This window comes from Ranitomeya variabilis, chromosome 5, assembly GCF_051348905.1.
Source record: "Ranitomeya variabilis isolate aRanVar5 chromosome 5, aRanVar5.hap1, whole genome shotgun sequence".
Taxonomy (NCBI): domain Eukaryota; kingdom Metazoa; phylum Chordata; class Amphibia; order Anura; family Dendrobatidae; genus Ranitomeya; species Ranitomeya variabilis.
The window spans coordinates 351,368,286-351,387,193 of NC_135236.1; the positions used below are offsets into that span (position 1 = coordinate 351,368,286).

General features: G+C 43.8%; 1 long non-coding RNA gene across 1 annotated transcript in view; it reads right to left on the bottom strand.

Annotated features, from left to right (window-relative positions):
• LOC143773661 (uncharacterized) overlaps nucleotides 1-18,310 on the bottom strand; it is a 33,699-nt gene extending 15,389 nt beyond the window's left edge. The window contains exons 1-2 of the long non-coding RNA XR_013215286.1: nucleotides 18,232-18,310; nucleotides 14,204-14,229 (exon numbers count right to left, since the gene is read on the bottom strand). This is a non-coding gene — a long non-coding RNA (uncharacterized LOC143773661). The remainder of the gene's footprint in view (nucleotides 1-14,203; nucleotides 14,230-18,231) is intronic.
• Nucleotides 18,311-18,908: the final 598 nt, after the last annotated feature.

An 18,908-nucleotide genomic window follows, 5' to 3' on the forward strand; every position in this document is an offset into this window, starting at 1 on the left:
GTCCCTTTCCACTTGCGAGGAAAACGGATGCGTGCAATCCGATAAAAAATCGGATTGCACTCTGACCAACGTTATTTAATAGGTGTCTTTTCATTTGCGATTTTTTTCTCAGCCGAAATCGGACTGAGAAAAAACTGGATCGGCTGAGAAAAAAATCGCAGCATGCTGCGTATTGCTGCGATTCTCGGACGAGACTCGCCAATGCAAGTCAATGGGTGCGAGAAAAAAATCGCACAGCACTCGCAACATGCGAGTTCTGTCCGATTATTACGCACCAGTGTCCTTTGAAAAGCCGGCAATTCAGTGCGGTGTACAGTAAAATCACACTGACAGGTTAGAATAGAGAAGATATATACACATAGAATAGGTATATATACATATATATATGTCAGTGAGACACCTATATATGTATATTTATATTTAATGCAGCGCTAGATAGCTTAAAAGCCTCTAATTCAATTGCCGGCTTTTTCCTTCTCCTTCACAAACCCGACATGATATCAGACATGGTTTACATACAGTAAACCATCTCATATCCCTTTTTTTATTACATATTCCTCTTCACTAATGTAACAAGTGTCTGTGTGCACAATTTGGGGGATCTAGCTACTAAATTAAAGGGTTAAATTGCGGAAAAACTTGGCGTGGGCTCCCGCGCAATTTTCTCCGCCAGAGCGGTAAAGCCAGTGACTGAGGGCAGATATTAATAGCCAGGAGAGGGTCCATGGTTATTGGCCCCCCGTGGCTAAAAACATCTGCCCCCAGCCACCCCAGAAAAGGCACATCTGGAAGATGCGCCTATTCTGGCACTTGGCCACTCTCTTCCCACTCCCTGTAGCGGTGGGATATGGGGTAATGAAGGGTTAATGCCACCTTGCTATTGGAAGGTGACATTAAGCCAGATTAATAATGGAGAGGCGTCAATTATTACACCTATCCATTATTAATCCAATTGTTGGAAAGGGTTAAAAAACACACACACACATGATTAAAAAGTATTTTAATGAAATAAACACAGCGGTTGTTGTAATAATTTATTGCTCTCTCATTCCATTTTCATACCCTCGCTTGGCAAAACAATAAACACACAAGATACATACCCTCTCTGATGAACTGTCACGTCCCACGAAGTAATCCATCTGAAGGGGTTAACTAATATTACAGGCAGAGCTGCGATAATCCACTCGCTCGTGTCTGTAATCCCCGGGTGCTGAAAGGAAAGCAGTGATCTGTACTTACATTCAGTCGCGGTGATGCGCCCCTGCTGGATGTTCTCATGAACTGCAGCCTGGGAACTTTTTCCCACGCTCCAGGTCATATGAGGACATCCACCAGGGGGCGCATCACCGCGATTGAATGTAAGTATAGATCACTGCTTTCCTTTCAGCACCCGGGGATTACAGGTACGAGCGAGTGGATTATCGCAGCTCTGCCTGTAATATTAGTTAACCCCTTCAGATGGATTACATCGTTGGACCTGACAGTACATCAGAAGGTATGTATCTTGTGTGTTTATTGTTTTGCCAAGCGAGGGTATGAAAATGGAATGAGAGAGCAATAAATTATTAAAACAACCGCTGTGTTTATTTCATTAAAATACTTTTTAATCATGTGTGTGTGTTTTTTAACCCTTTCAAACAATTGGATTAATAATGGATAGGTGTAATAATTGACGCCTCTCCATTATTAATCTGGCTTAATGTCACCTTCCAATAGCAAGGTGGCATTAACCCTTCATTACCCCATATCCCACCGCTACAGGGAGTGGGAAGAGAGTGGCCAAGTGCCAGAATAGGCGAATCTTCCAGATGTGCCTTTTCTGGGGTGGCTGGGGGCAGATGTTTTTAGCCACGGGGGGGCCAATAACCATGGACCCTCTCCTGGCTATTAATATCTGCCCTCAGTCACTGGCTTTACCACTCTGGCGGAGAAAATTGCGCGGGAGCCCACGCCAAGTTTTTCCGCCATTTAACCCTTTATTTTAGCAGCTACAGCGGCCAAATTTTGCACATACACACTACTAACATTAGTAGTGTGGAATATGCAAAAAAAATGGGGATATGAGAAGGTTTACTGTATGTAAACCATGTCTCATATCCTGTCGGGTTTGTGAAGGAGAAGGAAAAAGCCGGCAATTGAATTAGAGGCTTTTATGCTATCTAGCGCTGCATTAAATATAAATATACATATATAGGTGTCTCACTGACATGTATATATGTATATATACACATTCTATGTGCATATATCTACTCGATTCTAACCTGTCAGTGTGATTTTACTGTACACAGCGCTGAATTGCCGGCTTTTCAAAGGACACTGGTGCGTAAAAATCGGACAGCAATACGGATGTCATACTGATGTCATACGGATGGTGCGATTAAAAAATCGCATGGCACTCGCATAACACTCGCATGACACTCGCATGACAATCGCATACGTTCCATCCGTTTTTTCGGTCCAGATTACGGACCGTTTTTTATCTCGCAAGTGGAAAGGGACCCTTAGGCTTTAAAATGTATCTTTTAATTTTTATCTAAAACATAAACAAAATAGGGTATACAATTTAGTCCCTAATCTGCCTAAATTATTTTTATATTAAAGTGCTTACTGCTCTCTGTATTGATGTAATGCGTAGCACCCTAGGATGCAAACACTTATCTAGGAGAATAGGACAGTGTATTTTAGCGCACAATTAATCTGATAGAGACAATTACCCTTTTAAAAACATCATAGGATGAAGGGTGGAGTGCCAGCAAACCAGAGACCGCCTTGTCATTGGCTGCTGAGGATGCATGAAATTGCCAAATTATGTGCCAAGTATCTCCATTTTTTCTTATTATCTAGAGCAGTAATGCTATTCATATTTCAAATGTTACATATTTTCATGCTTTAGCACTACAGAGTGCAACTTTATTTGTTTGCTATGTATAGAGTTTTCACCAGTTTTCTGATTTGGAAGTGCCAGTCAGGTTTTTGTTGTTTGTATATTAGCCCTCTGACTGAGCACTCCACCCTCCAGCCTGTGGCGTTTTTAAATGCAGCAGGATTCTACCTACCCATAAATTCAGGCTTTAGCCTAAGAGAGGTTTTCACACTAGACTTGTAGGTTCCCAGCAAACCGGACAACGCATTGTCGTTGGCTGCTTTGGCTGCTGAGTATGCATTAATTGTCCAAATTATGTGGTAAGTACCTCCATTTTTTCTTATTATCTAGAGTAGTAATGCTATTCATATTACATACAGCTCTGGCAAAAATGAAGAGACCACCACATCAAAACCCTGTCATGGGCAGCCCAATCTCCAGACCTGAACCCTATTGAAAACCTCTGGAATGTAATCAAGAGGATGATGGATAGTCACAAGCCATCAAACAAAGAACTGCTTAAATTTTTGCCCCAGAAGCAGTGTGAAAGACTGGTGGAAAGCATGCCAAGACGCATGAAATTTGTGATTAAAAATCATGGTTATTCCACAAAATAATAATATTGCACTCCCTACTTTTCAGTTTTTGAATTTCCACAAAAATTTAAAATAACCAATACATTTCGTTCAACTTCACAATTGTGTTCCACTTGTTGATTCTTCACCAAAAATTTACATTTGGTATCTTTGTTTGACGCATGATGTGGGAAAAGGTTGAAAAGTTCCAGGGAGCCAAATACATTCGCAAGGCACTGTATTAGGTTATGAGTGTTAGGTGTCGAGTTCCCACCGCTGCACAGGGAGAATCTCGAACCATGTCTACTGTGGTCTCCCATTCTCCTCCAGCCACAGTGGAGCCTGCTCAGCAGAGACGTCGATCGCAGTGTCTGGCTCAAGCAGATACTGTGCAGCTGCCTTTCCAGGCTCAGCCTTTGTAACCAGCATTGATCAGCGGCAAGCAGACACTCCTGGGACTAAGTTCTGCTTTTCTTATACTGAGCATGCCCACGGGACGACCTCTCATTGGAGGTTGGGGTCACATGCACAGGTCCTGTAGCATCTCCGATTGGATCACTAGGAAGGTCCCGGAAGGCTACAGCTATAAAAGGTTTGCATGGCCACCCGGCCATGCGCTAGTATAAATCTGTAATCTTTTGTGTGTGTGGATGTATGCCTGTTTCTGATGAAAGCTCCTAAATCATTCCCATTCCTAGTGTTGTTGAATGTTCGTGAATGATGGAGCTATTTAGCGCCTGACAGTACTATCTAAGCACAAGAGCAGGATCCTTACTGCGTCAAACCTGCAGTGACCACCAGTGTGGCGCCGTGCGCAACCAGTGCGCTTTCCTATCCCTAGTTAGGGTGGTTAGTGGCGTCTGCCAGTGCGGCGCTGTATGCACTATGTGCGGTAAATCTTTAAAGGGAACCTGTCACCCCTCTCAGGCATTTGTAACTAAAAGAGCCATCTTGTGCAGCACTAATGCTGCATTCTGACAAGGTGGCTCTTTTAGTTATGCTCCCTGCACACACTGAAATAAATGCTTATAAAATGTGCCCCTCATATCGTGAAATCGTCCCGGGGCACTACAGCTGAAAATGCATTGTTGTCTTTACATCAGGGTAAGTGTTCCCTTGTTGAATACGCCACTGAATTTATACAGTTGGCGGTGGATACGGTTTGGGACTGTTCTGCTCAATTACCCATTTTTAAGAGGGGACTTTCTAGTACAATTAAGGACGAATTGGCCCATGCAGATTCTCTTCAAGAGTTAGAGGAATTTATACAACATTGTGTGTGCATTGACATACGTATCACCGAACGTAGAAAGTAGAAATTTGCAGCCTTTAACCATGTCTCTAACTCTCCCCTTCCCTCTAAAGAATTTGCAGGCAAAGCCACTTGGGAATCGGAACCAGTCCCTATGCAAGTGGATGCTTTACAATGCCGTGAGAGTAACGAGCGCAGGGAGTATTGCTTTCATGAGAGATTGTTTTTATTGCGGTCAGTCTGACCACTTCCTTATAAACTGTCCTAAGCAGCCTCACAAGTTATTAGCCACTGTAGGGGAACATGAGAATCAGGATGATGAATCTGTCACTTCTGAGACCAGCTTTTCTGTGACAGCTGTGTTTCATTCCCTAGCAATGACTGCCGCTCCCAAGACACGTAAGAATACACATTGTTCCCTTCCCATTAAGATCTTGTTGTCGGGCCAATGGATCTCATGTGCAGCTATGGTGGATTCTGGAACAGGGGGTAACTTTATGGACATTACGTTTGCCAAGGAGCATGGCATACAGTGTCAACAGCGAGCCATTCCAGTAACCATGGAAACAGTAGATGGTTCCCCCTGAGCCTCTGGACCGGTGGATCAGGAGACGGTACCCCTAGAGATTTACATAGAGCCTAATCATCGGTGCTTTCTTTTATGTTAATTTCTTAGCCACATTTTCCTTTGATTCTAGGAATTCCCTGGCCTCAGGCACAGAACCCAATCATTGGCTGGGAAACCAAGGAGATCACCTTCCCACCAAACGATACACCAGTAACAGGTCAGGTAAATTCTCGGGATGCAGAATGTAGAACTTGAGTACCTATGTTGCCACCCATTTACAATGAATTTTCTGATACCTGTGATAAAAGGATGTCAGATTAGCTTCCTCCTCATAGACCCTATGACTGTTCTATTGAACTTCTTCCAGGGGCGGCTATTCCATTTAAAAATGTTTACTCACTAGCATCTCCAGAGCTCCAGGCTCTGAAAGAATATATTGATAAAAATCTGGCTAAGGGTTTCATCCTCCCCTCTTCATCACCGGCAGGAGCACCCATCTTTTTTGTAAAGAGAAAGGATGGAACTCTGAGACCCTGCATTGACTATCGAGAGCTCAACAAAGTAACCATTCGTAACTGATATCCTTTCCCGTTAATTCCCGAGTTGCTGGAAAGAGTACGACACGCCAACATTTTTTCTAAGTTGGATCTTCGAGGAGCATATAACTTAGTTCGGATCCGTTCTTGGGATGAATGGAAGACAGCATTTAGATGTCGTTTTGGGCACTTTAAGTACCTTGTGATGCCTTTTGCTCTCTGCAACACTCTGGCCACCTTCCAAAACTTGGCTAATGACATCTTTAGAGATTTGCTAGATCAATTTGTTGTAATCTATCTGGACGATATTTTGATTTTCTCCGATTCTTTTCTGGAGCATCAAGAACATGTTAATACTAGTTTAAGACACCTAAAAGAGAATAATCTCTACATCAAGCCGGAGAAGTGTGAGTTCCACCGCACTGAGATTAAATTTGTATGCTATGTCATCTTGCCACAGGGGCCTAACATGGAGGCAAATAAGATTCATGCTATTCTTGATTGGCCTGCACCTAAGAATGTCAAGGAGGTACAATGTTTTATCGGGTTTGCTAATTTTTATAGACGATTTATCTGTAATTTCTCTGAGATCGCCCGAGCTATTACGCAACTAACCAAGAAGGAAAAGACTTTCTTGTGGTATACACTGGTTCAGGAGGCCTTTGACTGTCTTAAGTCCCATTTTACATCTGCACCGCTGTTGATTCATCCTAACCCAGCACATCCTTTCATTGTGGAGGTGGACGCTTTGGATTGTGCATTGGGGCCATACTCTCGCAAAGAACAGGGGAGAAAGTGTTATAATCCGGTGACCTTGGAGCCGCATGAGACTTTCTCAGGAGTAGGTGGAACCTGTACTGACCGCAAACCCTAAACTGTCACCGCAACTAGAAGTAGCCGTGGGGTGTACCTAACACATCCTAGGCACCTCGACACAGCCGGAGGACTAAATACCCCTATAGATGGAAATGGGAATTCTATCTTGCCTCAGAGCAGAACCCCAAAGGATAGGCAGCCCCCCACAAATATTGACTGTGAATATTAGAGGAAAGACACACGCAGGCAGAAAACAGGATTTAGCAAAAGAGGCCACGCTAGCTAAATAGGAAAGGATAGGACAGAATACTAAGCGGTCAGTATTAAAACCCTAAAAATATCCACAGCAGATAATACAAAAATTCCACCATCTAACTAAAGACATGGAATGTATATCTGCATCTCCTGAGAATCCAACTTGACTGAGATATCCAAACACAGTCTAAGCTGGACAAGAAAAAACATTGAATAATACTGAATTGTAAAGCACACAGCATGTGTGCTGCAGAAACAAAACCAGACACTTATCTTTGCTGATTTGGAAGCAGGGCAGGGGAAACCAGACAGAGATGCAAAACCTCCAAGAACAATGGACAACTGGCAAGGGCTAATGAATCCTGCACACCTAAATATCCCAGTCAGAGCTGCAATCTGCAGGGACTCCTGCCCAGGATTGCAACCCAGGGACAACTGCATTACCACCAACAACCACCGGAGGAAACCCAAGAGCAGAATTCACAACAAGAAAGGTCTGTTACATTTATGTGCTTTTTTTTCTCCCCTAAACTTTCTGCTGCAGAGAAGAACTATGATGTGGGAGATAAAAAGCTCATTGCCATCATCGCTGCATTTAAAGAATGGAGGCATCATCTGCAGGGGGCAGCACAACAAGTTATTGTGCTCACGGATCATCGTAACCTAGAATTTTTAAGGTCTGCTAGATGTTTTTCTCCTCGTCAGAGTTTGCTTTTGAACCAATTTAATTTTGTCATTTCATACCGCTCAGGTTCACGTAATGGGAAAGCAGATGCTTTGTCCCGAATCCATGCCACAGATTCCGTACCTGGGACCCCGTCCAAGACCATTTTGTCTGATGCCAATTTTGTTGGAGTCATCCAGAATAAGGACTTATGGAAGACTCATAAGGAGGCCTATGATGCTGACCCATTCCTTGCCAACCCTACTGATGATGTGAATGTAGTTCTCAGGAATGGTATGTGGGTTCAGGATCAACGTTTATACGTTCCGGAGGTCATAAGGCTGCAGGTTCTCAAGTTTGTCCATGATTCTTAGTTGGCTGGTCATCATGGGGTACAGAAGACTCAGGAGTTCATAAGTCATTTCTTCTGGTGGCCTACCTGTCTGAAGGACGTGAAGAGCTATGTTCTCTTTTGTGAGGTATGTGCACGTTTTTAGTCTCCTCGTGCAACACCTACAGGGTTGCTGCATCTACTACCAGTCCCTTCTTGCCCTTGGGGGTCTATTTTGATGGATTTTATAGTGGAATTGCCCTCCTCTGGTGGAAAGAACACTATTCTAGTGGTGGTGGATCATCTTACTAAAGCTGCTCACTTCATCCCTTGCACTGGTCTTTCCTCAGCTAAGGAGACGCTTGAGCTGGTTATTCAGAATGTGTTCCAGATGAGATTATTCTTGATTGGAGAGTGCAGTTTACCTCCAGATTCTGGAAAGGATTTTGTTCTGCACTTGATATCAATGTCTGTCTGTCCTCAGCATGTCATCCTCAGACCAATGGGCAAACGGAGTGGACTAATCAGACACTGGAGAAATATCTTCGGTAATATATCAAGCACTCGCAGGATGACTGGCTGGAGTTGCTTCCTCTAGCAGAATTCTCTTATAACAACTCGCAGAATGCATCCACTAAGGTAACACCCTTCTTTGCCAATCTGTGATTTCATCCTAGTATTCTGCCCAGATCCCCGGTTGAGTCTTCGGTGCCCGCATTAGATGAGAGGTTGGCAAGGATGAGACAAGATCTGGAAACACTGAAAGAATCGCTATCTACCGCACATGAAAAATTCAAGAGATCTGCTGATGGGTGCTGGTCTCCGGAACATATGTTTAAGGTAGGAGACTGTGTGGTTATCCATGAAGAATTTGAAATTGAATGTGCCTTTACAGAAGCTGGGAAAAATTAATCGGTCCTTTCAAGATCTCTGGGATCGTAAGCCCCTTCGCCTGTCATCTGAAGTTGCCAAGGACCTTAAAGGTACATCCTGTTTCATGTCTACCTGTTTAAATCAGAGTCTCCATATACTTTTCAGGGTCGTATTACACCTCCTCCTCAGCCTGATAGTGGACGGACAAGAACAGTTTATTGTAGAGAAGATTCTGTATTCTAGGATCCGCAGGAATCAACTGCAGTACCTCATCAAATGGGTAAGGATATCCATCTGAGAAGAACTCTTGGGAGCCGGTGGGCAATATTTGTGCTCCCCAAAAAATTACTCTGTTCCATCAGAAATATCCTGACAAGCCTGGTCCTGGATCGTCCTGAGGTCACTTCTGAGGTGGGAGTAATGGAAGGATTCTGGACTTTCCTTGTGCATGTTTGCCCTGATCCAAGATGGAGTCTTTGATCCTGCCCAGTCATGGAACTTCCTGTCCGTCCTGATTATTTAAGTCTGGGTCATGTGTTCTCCAGTGCCTGAGTATTTTATGCTGCTGGCTCCTGAGCTTCTGCCTGTGGTCTGGGGAATTCCCTGCTTCTGCTGCTCACTACTCGGTGGTCTGCCTCACCCCTTTTAGCTGCCTCTCGCCTCTGGAACTGCTGTGACAGGCAGCACATCAGTGGAAGGATTTCCCATTTGCTAAATTTTTCCCAGTGTTGTGCCTCTTTGCACAACCACACCAGGTGAGCAAGATTCAAGATGTGCTTTTCTCACCAAGAGAGTTTTTTACTCATCTACTCTGCTTAGATAGCGCTCTCCCTCTTTTGCCCCTCATCCTCTCTTTCTCAGGACTTCATTCTCAATGCACCACCTGCGTATTATTGAACTTCCACAAACAAGTACTGTGCGCATGTGTGATCAAGTTTTGCTGGACTTCCTTGTTTAAGTACTGTGTGCATTCCCACTACACTTCTGCTGAATTCCCACGATTAAGAGGAAGAAGGTGGATTCATAGCACCAAGGGCTACTGGTTTGAGCAGAGTGCGAAGTGTGTCAATGGCTCCCAAGAGCAATCCCTCTGTGCCCCAAGTCAAGGCAAGGTCATCCTCTGTCTGGAATTTTTTTTGGATAGTCCTTCTGAACCAAACATTGTCTTCTATAGCATCTGCCATATGAAGCTGAGCAGAGGCCAGGGCATAGACAACCAGAGCACCACCAGTATGCGTAAACACATGGCAGCCAAAAACCCTAGTCGGTGGGCGGAACAACAGAGTACCAAATCAGTGTCTGCTGGTCAAACCACTGCCATGTTGCCTGTGATCTGTCATTCCCAATCTGCTTGCCAGGAAGCAGGTGCTCATACCTCCTGCTCACAATCTGTGGTTGCAGAGACACAGGACACAACAATCCCATCTCCACCAACATCTCATGCAGCATCACCTGCTCCAGAGCTGACCGCAGAATTAATAGATTTTGCCCCAGAGGATATTTTAGCTGCACGTCACCTATGCAGGCTGCCACCCTGCTTCTCTGATGACATCACCTTCTCTTCACTCTTGACTCGCTCCCAGGTCTTTTCCACTACAGAGTCATCATCATTTTTTCAGATTCACCTGACAGTTACCTCTGTGTGAGAAATTGCATGAGCTCCTATGTCATCTGTCTGATTACCAACGCAAGATTTGCCTTGGCTCAAAATACTACTACCACTGTCCGTGCCCATATTATCATGGCTCACAGAACAAGCAATGCTGCTTGATGTTTGAATTGAGTCATCCATGTCTTCTGGCCCAATTTCTTATGAGTACAAAAACAGACTGTTCATCTCTTTCAGTAACTCAAAAGGAAGAAGTTGTTCTGGTCTAGTAACTTCCTTAGCCCCGTGGGTGCTGAGGGATAAGATACTGAGGGGCAGAAAAGAAACAGGTGTCATTGGTGGGATGGGCTACTACCACTTACAGAGCCCCTATTCTCATTACTCGCAAAGCCAACAGCACAGCTTGATATTAACCCCTTTACCCCCAAGGGTTGTTTGCATGTTAACGACCAGGACAATTTTTACAATTCTGACCACTGTCCTTTTATGCGGTTATAACTCTGGAACACTTCAACGGATCCCAGTGATTCTGACATTCTTTTCTCGAGACATATTGTACATCATGCTAGTGGTAAAATTTCTTTGATATGACTTGTGCTTATTTGTGAAAAAAATGAAAATTTGGCCAAAATATTTAAAATTTCGCAATTTTCCCACTTTGAATTTTCATGCCCTTAAATCACAGAGATATGTCACACAAAATACTTAATAAGTAACATTTCCCACATGTCTACTTTACATCAGCACAATTTTGGAACCAACATTTTTTGTTAGGGAGTTATAAGGGTTAAAGTTTAACCAGCGATTTCTCATTTTTACAACACCATTTTTTTTAGGGACCACATCACATTTGAAGTCACTTTGAGGGGTCTATATAACAGAAAATAACCAAGTGTGACACCATTCTAAAAACTGCACCCCTCAAGGTGCACAAAACCAAACCACATTCAAGAAGCTTATTAATCCTTCTGGTTCTTCTCAGGAATTTTTGGAATGTTAAAAAAAAAATGAACATTTAACTTTTTTTCACAAAAAAAATTACTTCAGATCCAAATTTTATTTGTTCCTAAGGGTAACAGGAGAAATTGGACACCAAAAGTTATTGTGCAATTTTTCCTGAGTACGCTGATACTCCATATGTGGGGCGTAACCACTGTTTGGGTGCATAGCAGAGCTCGGAAGGGAAGGAGCGCCGTTTGATTTTTTCAACGCAATTTTGGCTGAAATTGAGATTTTACGCCATGTCACGTTTGGACAGCCCCTGATGTGCCTAAGCAGTGGAAACCCCCACAAATGACACCATTTTGGAAAATAGACCCCCAAGGAACTTATCTAGACATGTGGTGAGAACTTTGAACCCCCAAGGGCTTCATAGAAGTTTATAACGTAGAGCTGTAAAATGTAATAATCATATTTGCTACACAAAAATGATCTCTTCACCCCCAATTTTTAATTTTACCAAGAGCAATTTGTCCTGAGTACGCTAATACCGCATATGTTGGGGTAAACCATTGTTTGGGCGCATGGCAGAGGTCGAAAGGGAAGGAGCGCCCTTTGACTTGTCAATGCAAAATTGGCTGGAATTGAGATGGGACGCCATGTTGCGTTTGGAGAGCCCCTGATGTGCCTAAACATTGAAACCCCCACAAGTGACACCATTTGGGAAACTAGACCCCCAAGAAACTTATCCTGATGTGTGATGAAAACTTTGAACCCCCAGGTATTTCATTAAAGTTTATAATTATAACGCCTGGGCGTGAAAATAAAAAAATCTTATTTTTTCCACAAGCATGATCTTTTAATAGCCAATTTTTTTATTTTCCTAAGGGTAACAGGAGGAATTGGACCCCAAATGTTGTTGTCCAATTTGTCTTGAGTATTGTGATACCCCATATGTGGGAGAAAACTGCTGCATGGGCACACGTCAGGGCTCGGAAGGGAAGTAGTGACGTTTTGGAATGCAGACTTTGATGGAATGGTGTGCAGGCATCATATCACGTTTGGAGAGGCCTTGATGTGCCTAAACAGTAGAAACCCTCCACAATTGACCCCATTCTGGAAACTATACCCCCCAAGGAACTTATCTAGATGTGTGTTGAGCACTTTGAACCCCCAAGTGCATCACAGAAGTTTATAACGTAGAGTTGTAAAAATATAAAAATAATTTTTTCCACAAAAATGATCTTTTCGCCCCCAATTTTCCAAAGGGTAACAGAAGAAATTGGACCCCAAGAGTTATTGAGCAATTTGTCCTGAGCATGCTGATACACCATATGTGGGGGTAAACTACTGTTTGGGCATATGGCAGTGCTCAGAAGGGAAGGAGCACCAGACTTTACTGTTATGGTTTGCAGGTGCCATGACCCACTGGGAGAGCCCATAAGGTGCCAGAACAGCAGAACAGCAATGTTACCCCATTTTATGAATTACACCTCTCATTGAATTAATCTAGGGGTGCAGTGATAATATTAACACCATGGGTGTGTCACAGAATTTTATACTATTGGGCAGCCATGCGGGGAGACTCGGGACGAGTGGAGCGCTATTTGCCTATTCAAGCAGCGTCGGACTGGAGTACCTTGGGCCCACCAGAGAAAAATCATTCGTGGGGCCCACCTTGCAGTTATATAGAAATAATACCAATTATGTTGCAAAATGATGTAATATCAAACATAGTGTTTATTAACCTCTATACACTACACCACACAGGACACATCCTCCATATACTGCACAGCACCGGACACATCCTCTATATACTGCACCACACGGGACATATCCTCTATACACTACACCACACAGGACACATCCTCTATATACTGCACAGTACCGGACACATCCTCTATATACTACACAGCACAGGAGGTCCTCTATATCCCACTGGCCATATTCCACTGCGTATTCAGTCTGTGTGTGTATACAGTATATATATACACACAGCCCTCCAGACTCAGGCTTATGACTCTCCTTGATTCCAATTACCTGTACAGAACCCAACACTGTGGAATGGAACGTCATTTTACAGCACTGGCTCCAGTACGGATATGGAAATAAAGAAGACAGAGCAGGACACAAGACTAATGCAGAGTTAGGCCTCATTCACACGTTCTTATTTTGGTCACCATTCAGCACTGGGATTTGTAAGACAAAACTCAGAGCTGAACCCACACAGAATATAATAGAAAGATTCACATTTATTCTTCAAATTACTGACGAAAACATAATATGCAAATTGCCTCTTCTGAGAAAAAGAGGACTTAAACTCTACATGTCAGTGCAGATGAGGCCTAATAAGCAGCTCACCGCACAGACCAGGAACTATATTTTATGGGTTCGCTCACACGAGCGTATGACATGGCCGAGAGCTATGTGATGTTGTATCGGATAGCACTAGGCCCAGTGTTCTACTATGGGATAGTGCAGATGTGCAATTATGGCAGCAAGGTGCAAGTGTATCTGATATTCGGATGACACGTACCCATACAAGTCTATAGGTGCATGCAGTAGTGTAACTAAGGATAGGGGTCAGAGGGTGCTGTTGGCCTGGGCCCCGCACTCTGAGGAGCCCACCTGAAGCTACACTACATTTAACTATCGGTGTGCACAGCACACCATTACAGTTAAACTCTGAGACAGAGCGGGGAGAGTTTGAGTAGGACCAATTCTTTTGTATGACAGAATTGATGGCCGTGTGAATGAACCCTAAACCTCACATGATTGAAGATGTAGAGAACCCTGTTCCTAAATGTGAATATCAAGAAAACAATGACATCCCATCTATAAAAACATGAATGATCATTATTAATAATGGAAACAGGGGCACTACTCACAATTCCGAGGCTGAGATCTCAAAATTGAACTCACCCGTTAGATTGTCTGGTGTCGGCTCACTATGGCAAGAAAAGGATAGAAGTGAGCAGAAAGCAAAATACAGGTTAAGCTCTTGACATAATGACATTAGGCTTCCTATACAGGGTGGGCCATTTATATGGATACACATAAATAAAATGGGAATGGTTGGTGATATCAACTTCCGGTTCGTGGCACATTAGTATATGGGAGGGGGCAAACTTTTCTCCCACTCTTGACACACTGATAGCAACACCGCAGAGGAAATGCTAGCACAGGCTTCCAGTATCCATTGTTTCAGATGCTGCACATCTCGTATCTTCACAGCATAGACAATTGCCTTTAGATGACCCAAAGATAAAAGTCTAAGGGGATCAGCCAGGTCTGGAGTCCTTGGTGGCAATTCAACTGGCCCATGACAACCAATCCACTTTCCAGGACACTGTTCATGTGGGAATGCTCGGACCTGACACCCATAATGGGGTGGTGCAACATCTTGCTGGAAAATCTCAGGGAACGTGCCATCTAAAGTGCATAAAGAGGGCAACATATCATCATGTAGCAATTTCAGATATCCAGTGGCATTTAGGTTTCCATTGATGAAGAATGGCCCCACTATCTTTGTTGTACCATCTCATATACCATTCTTCATCCTCTTCTATGTTGGTGGAAAAACCTTTTCTCCACCAGATGCAGAGAATGCCCCCTTGTGACCGTCACCTTCCTTGGTATAAACAGATCCTCGGAGAGATATTTGTATTGTCCCCTTATATACTTATACATGGTTATTAGATCGCCCCTCAGTCGTCTTTTTTCTAGACTAAATAATCCTAATTTTGCTAATATCTCTGGGTATTGTAGTTCCCCCATCCTCTTTATTAATTTTGTTAACCCTTTCACGATGGGGAAATTTTCCAGCTTTGAGCTCTAGTTTTGTGCTTCCTTTTTTTCTTCTTCCAAGAGCCATCATTTTTATGTCCATATAGACCAGGGGTGGGCAATTAATTTTCCCAAGGGGCCACATGAGACCATGGCTGCTGTGGAGGGCCGAACCAATAGGCCAAAATTAATTCTGCTCAATTGTAATATCAATACATTATAATTATTATACTATTGATCATTTTAATAATAATAATTATATCACCTAATATTGAGCAGAATTAAGTATGTTGACATCCCCCTATATATCATTTGAACCTGAGTACAGCCCCTTCTGTATATCATATGAGCCTCCCATAGCCTCCCCATATACACTGAATGTCGCCCCCATATCCTCCCCATGTGCAGCATGACGCCCCCATATCCTCCCCATGTGCAGCATGACGCCCCCATAACCTCCCCATGTGCAGCATGTCACCTCCAAATCCACCCCATGTGCAGCATGACGCCCCCATAACCTCCCCATGTGCAGCATGTCACCTCCAAAGGCAGCACCATGTGCAGCATGTCACCCCCTTATGCAGCACCATGTCACACCCCCATAGCCTCCCCATGTCCACCCAAATAGCCCATACACATGAGAAAATAAAAATGAACACAACATACTCACCTCGGTCCCGTTCCCTGGCGCTCTGCTTCTCTCCCTGCCTCCAGTGCGCTGACTCTTCGGGGTACACAGCTGACACAATGAAGTGACGTAATCGCATCAGCTGTTTCACACGCTGATTGTTGGAGGAATTGGCAGGAGGCTCCTCCTCCACCAAAGGAGTCAGCGGCGCAGCGCAGAGCCACAGATGGAGAGACAGCGAGCGGGCGGGCACTGTGTGGCCCATGGACCTCTGATTTCCAGCCCCACGGCTGTCTTGGTCCATGGAACGGACTGAGACAGCCAGAGGGCCAGATGTGGCCCGCGGGCCGCACTTTACCCAGGTCTGATTTTAGACATATGAGGGCTTGTTTTTGGCAGGGCGAGTTGGACTTTTGAATGACACTATTGATTTTTACACATAGTGTACTTGAAAAAGGGAAATATGTTCCAAGTTCAGTGAAATTCTGAAAAAAAAAAGAAAAATTGGATTTTTGTTTTTAATTGAGCATTTTGTGATAAAAATTACCTTGCAATATCATTCGGCTCATCAGTATGATGACGGCAATACCAAACGTCCATTTTTTTAATTTTTTGAGTAGTGAAAAAAAAACATAGAACATTGAGAAAAAAAAAAGATTTTGTGTCACCTTATGAGACCAGTTACGTTTTTATTTTTCGGATGATGGAGCTGTGTGATAGCTTATTTTTTGTAGGGCTAGATAACGTTTTTATTAGTACTACTAGATGGTGGCCCGATTCTAACGCATCGGGTATTCTAGAATATGCATGTCCACGTAGTATATTGCCCAGCCACGTAGTATATTGCCCAGCCACATAGTATATTACCCAGCCACGTAGTATATTGCCCAGCCACGTAGTATATTGCCCAGTGAAGTAGTATATTGCCCAGCCACGTAGTATATTGCCCAGTGAAGTAGTATATTGGCCAGCCACGTAGTATATTGCCCAGTCACGTAGTATATTGCCCAGTCATGTAGTATATTGCCCAGTGACGTAGTATATTGCGCAGCCACGTAGTATATTGCCCAGTGACGTACTATATTGGCCACTGGCCAGCCACGTACTATATATTGCCCAGCTATGTAGTATATTGCCCAGTGACGTAGTATATTGCACAGCGACGTAGTATACAGCACAGAGCCACGTAGTATATTGCCCAGCCACGTAGTATATTGCCCAGCCATGTAGTATATTGCCCAGTCATGTAGTATATTGCCCAGTGACATAGTATATTGCCCAGTGATGTAGTATATTGCCCAGCCACGTAGTATATTGCCCAGTGACGTAGTATATTGCCCAGCCACGTAGTATATTGCCCAGCCACGTAGTATATTGCCCAGTGACGTATTATATTGCATAGTGATGTAGTATATACAGCAGAGCCACGTAGTATATTGCACAGCGATGTAGTATATTGCCCAGTGACGTAGTATATTGCCCAGCCACGTAGTATATTGCCCAGCCATGTAGTATATTGCCAAGCCACGTAGTATATTGCCCAGTCACGTAGTATATTGCCCAGTGACGTAGTATATTGCCCAGCCATGTAGTATATTGCCCAGCCACGTACTATATTGCTCAGCCATGTGGTATATTGCCCAGCCACATAGTATATTGCCCAGTGATGTAGTATATTGCCCAGTGATGTAGTATATTGCACAGTGACATAGTATATACAGCAGAGCCACGTAGTATATTGCAGTCATGTAGTATATTGCCCAGTGACGTAGAATATTGCACAGTGACGTAGTATATACAGCAGAGCCACGTAGTATATTGCAGTCACGTAGTATATTGCCCAGCCACGTAGTATATTGCCCAGTGACGTAGTATATTGCACAGTGACGTAGTATATACAGCAGAGCCACGTAGTATATTGCACAGCCACGTAGTATATTGCCCAGCCACATAGTATATAGCCCAGCCACATAGTATATTGCCCAGTTACGTAGTATATTGCCCAGCCACGTAGTATATTGCCCAGCCACGTAGTATATTGCCCAGTGACGTAGTATATTGCAGTGACGTAGTATATTGCCCAGTGACGTAGTATATTGCAGTGACGTAGTATATTGCAGTGACGTAGTATATTGCCCAGCCACGTAGTATATTGCCCAGTGACATAGTATATTGCCCAGTGATGTAGTATATTGCAGTGACGTAGTATACAGCAGAGCCATGTAGTATATTGCCTTACTCACTGTGTCACGTCACCTGATTTCCTGAGGACCCCTTCCCCACTGTGTCACCTAATTTCTTGAGGGCCCCCTGTGTTCCCCTTTGGGGCCCTTCCCCAGAGGTGAAATGGTGGGAGAGGTGACCCCACAGTAAATTAGGAGACAGTGGGGAAGGGGGACCACAGGAAATTAGAAATTTTCTATGGGGGCCCGGACCCCCACCTTGTGTCACCTTTAGATTGCAGGGGGGTCTCCCATAACTGTCTCAATGGATGTTGAACTATGCTGCAGGCTGCCTGCAGGCATATTTTACTTACACTAACACATTACATTACTGACTCAGTAATCATCAAATGTCCGGACCCTCAGCTCCAGCCTCTCCGACTCCGACTGTATGATATATCATATTGCAGTGCGCCTGTGCTGCTTGGGCAGGGCAGCCGACCAATCACAGCACAGCTCATTGTCTGAGGTGTGCTGTGAGGTCACACAAAGAAAACTAATGCTGATTGGCTGCATGTCAGCCAATCAGCATTAGAAAACTGTAGTCCACAGTTTGGATGATGAAGAGGAGGCGGAGTCTCATGCAATGGGTATGTGAATGCAACAAGAAACAGGTGACTGACTGGTGGTGGGTCTGCCTAGCGGCGAGCCTGAGCCTGTTGTGTGCAGTGCGTCCGTGTGTGTGTGTGTGTCTCTGTCTCCTCTCCTCTCTCAGCTCAGCCTCACACAGTCAGTCAGCTGTTATTTATATATATATAAATAATTTGTAGCCAAAAAAAGTCAAATACAAAAATAGATCAATGGCCACATTCGTCTGTGCTAAAAACTAAGGAAATGTGAAATATGTGAAATGTGAATAGCATACTGGCTTATGAACTTTATGAACAAACACATGAGATTTTTAGCACAAGATTTGCAAACGTTGTGAGCCCATTCACCAAAACGTCAAGGTAATCTCAGATCGAATGGGTAACTACACTGACTGCCTGGT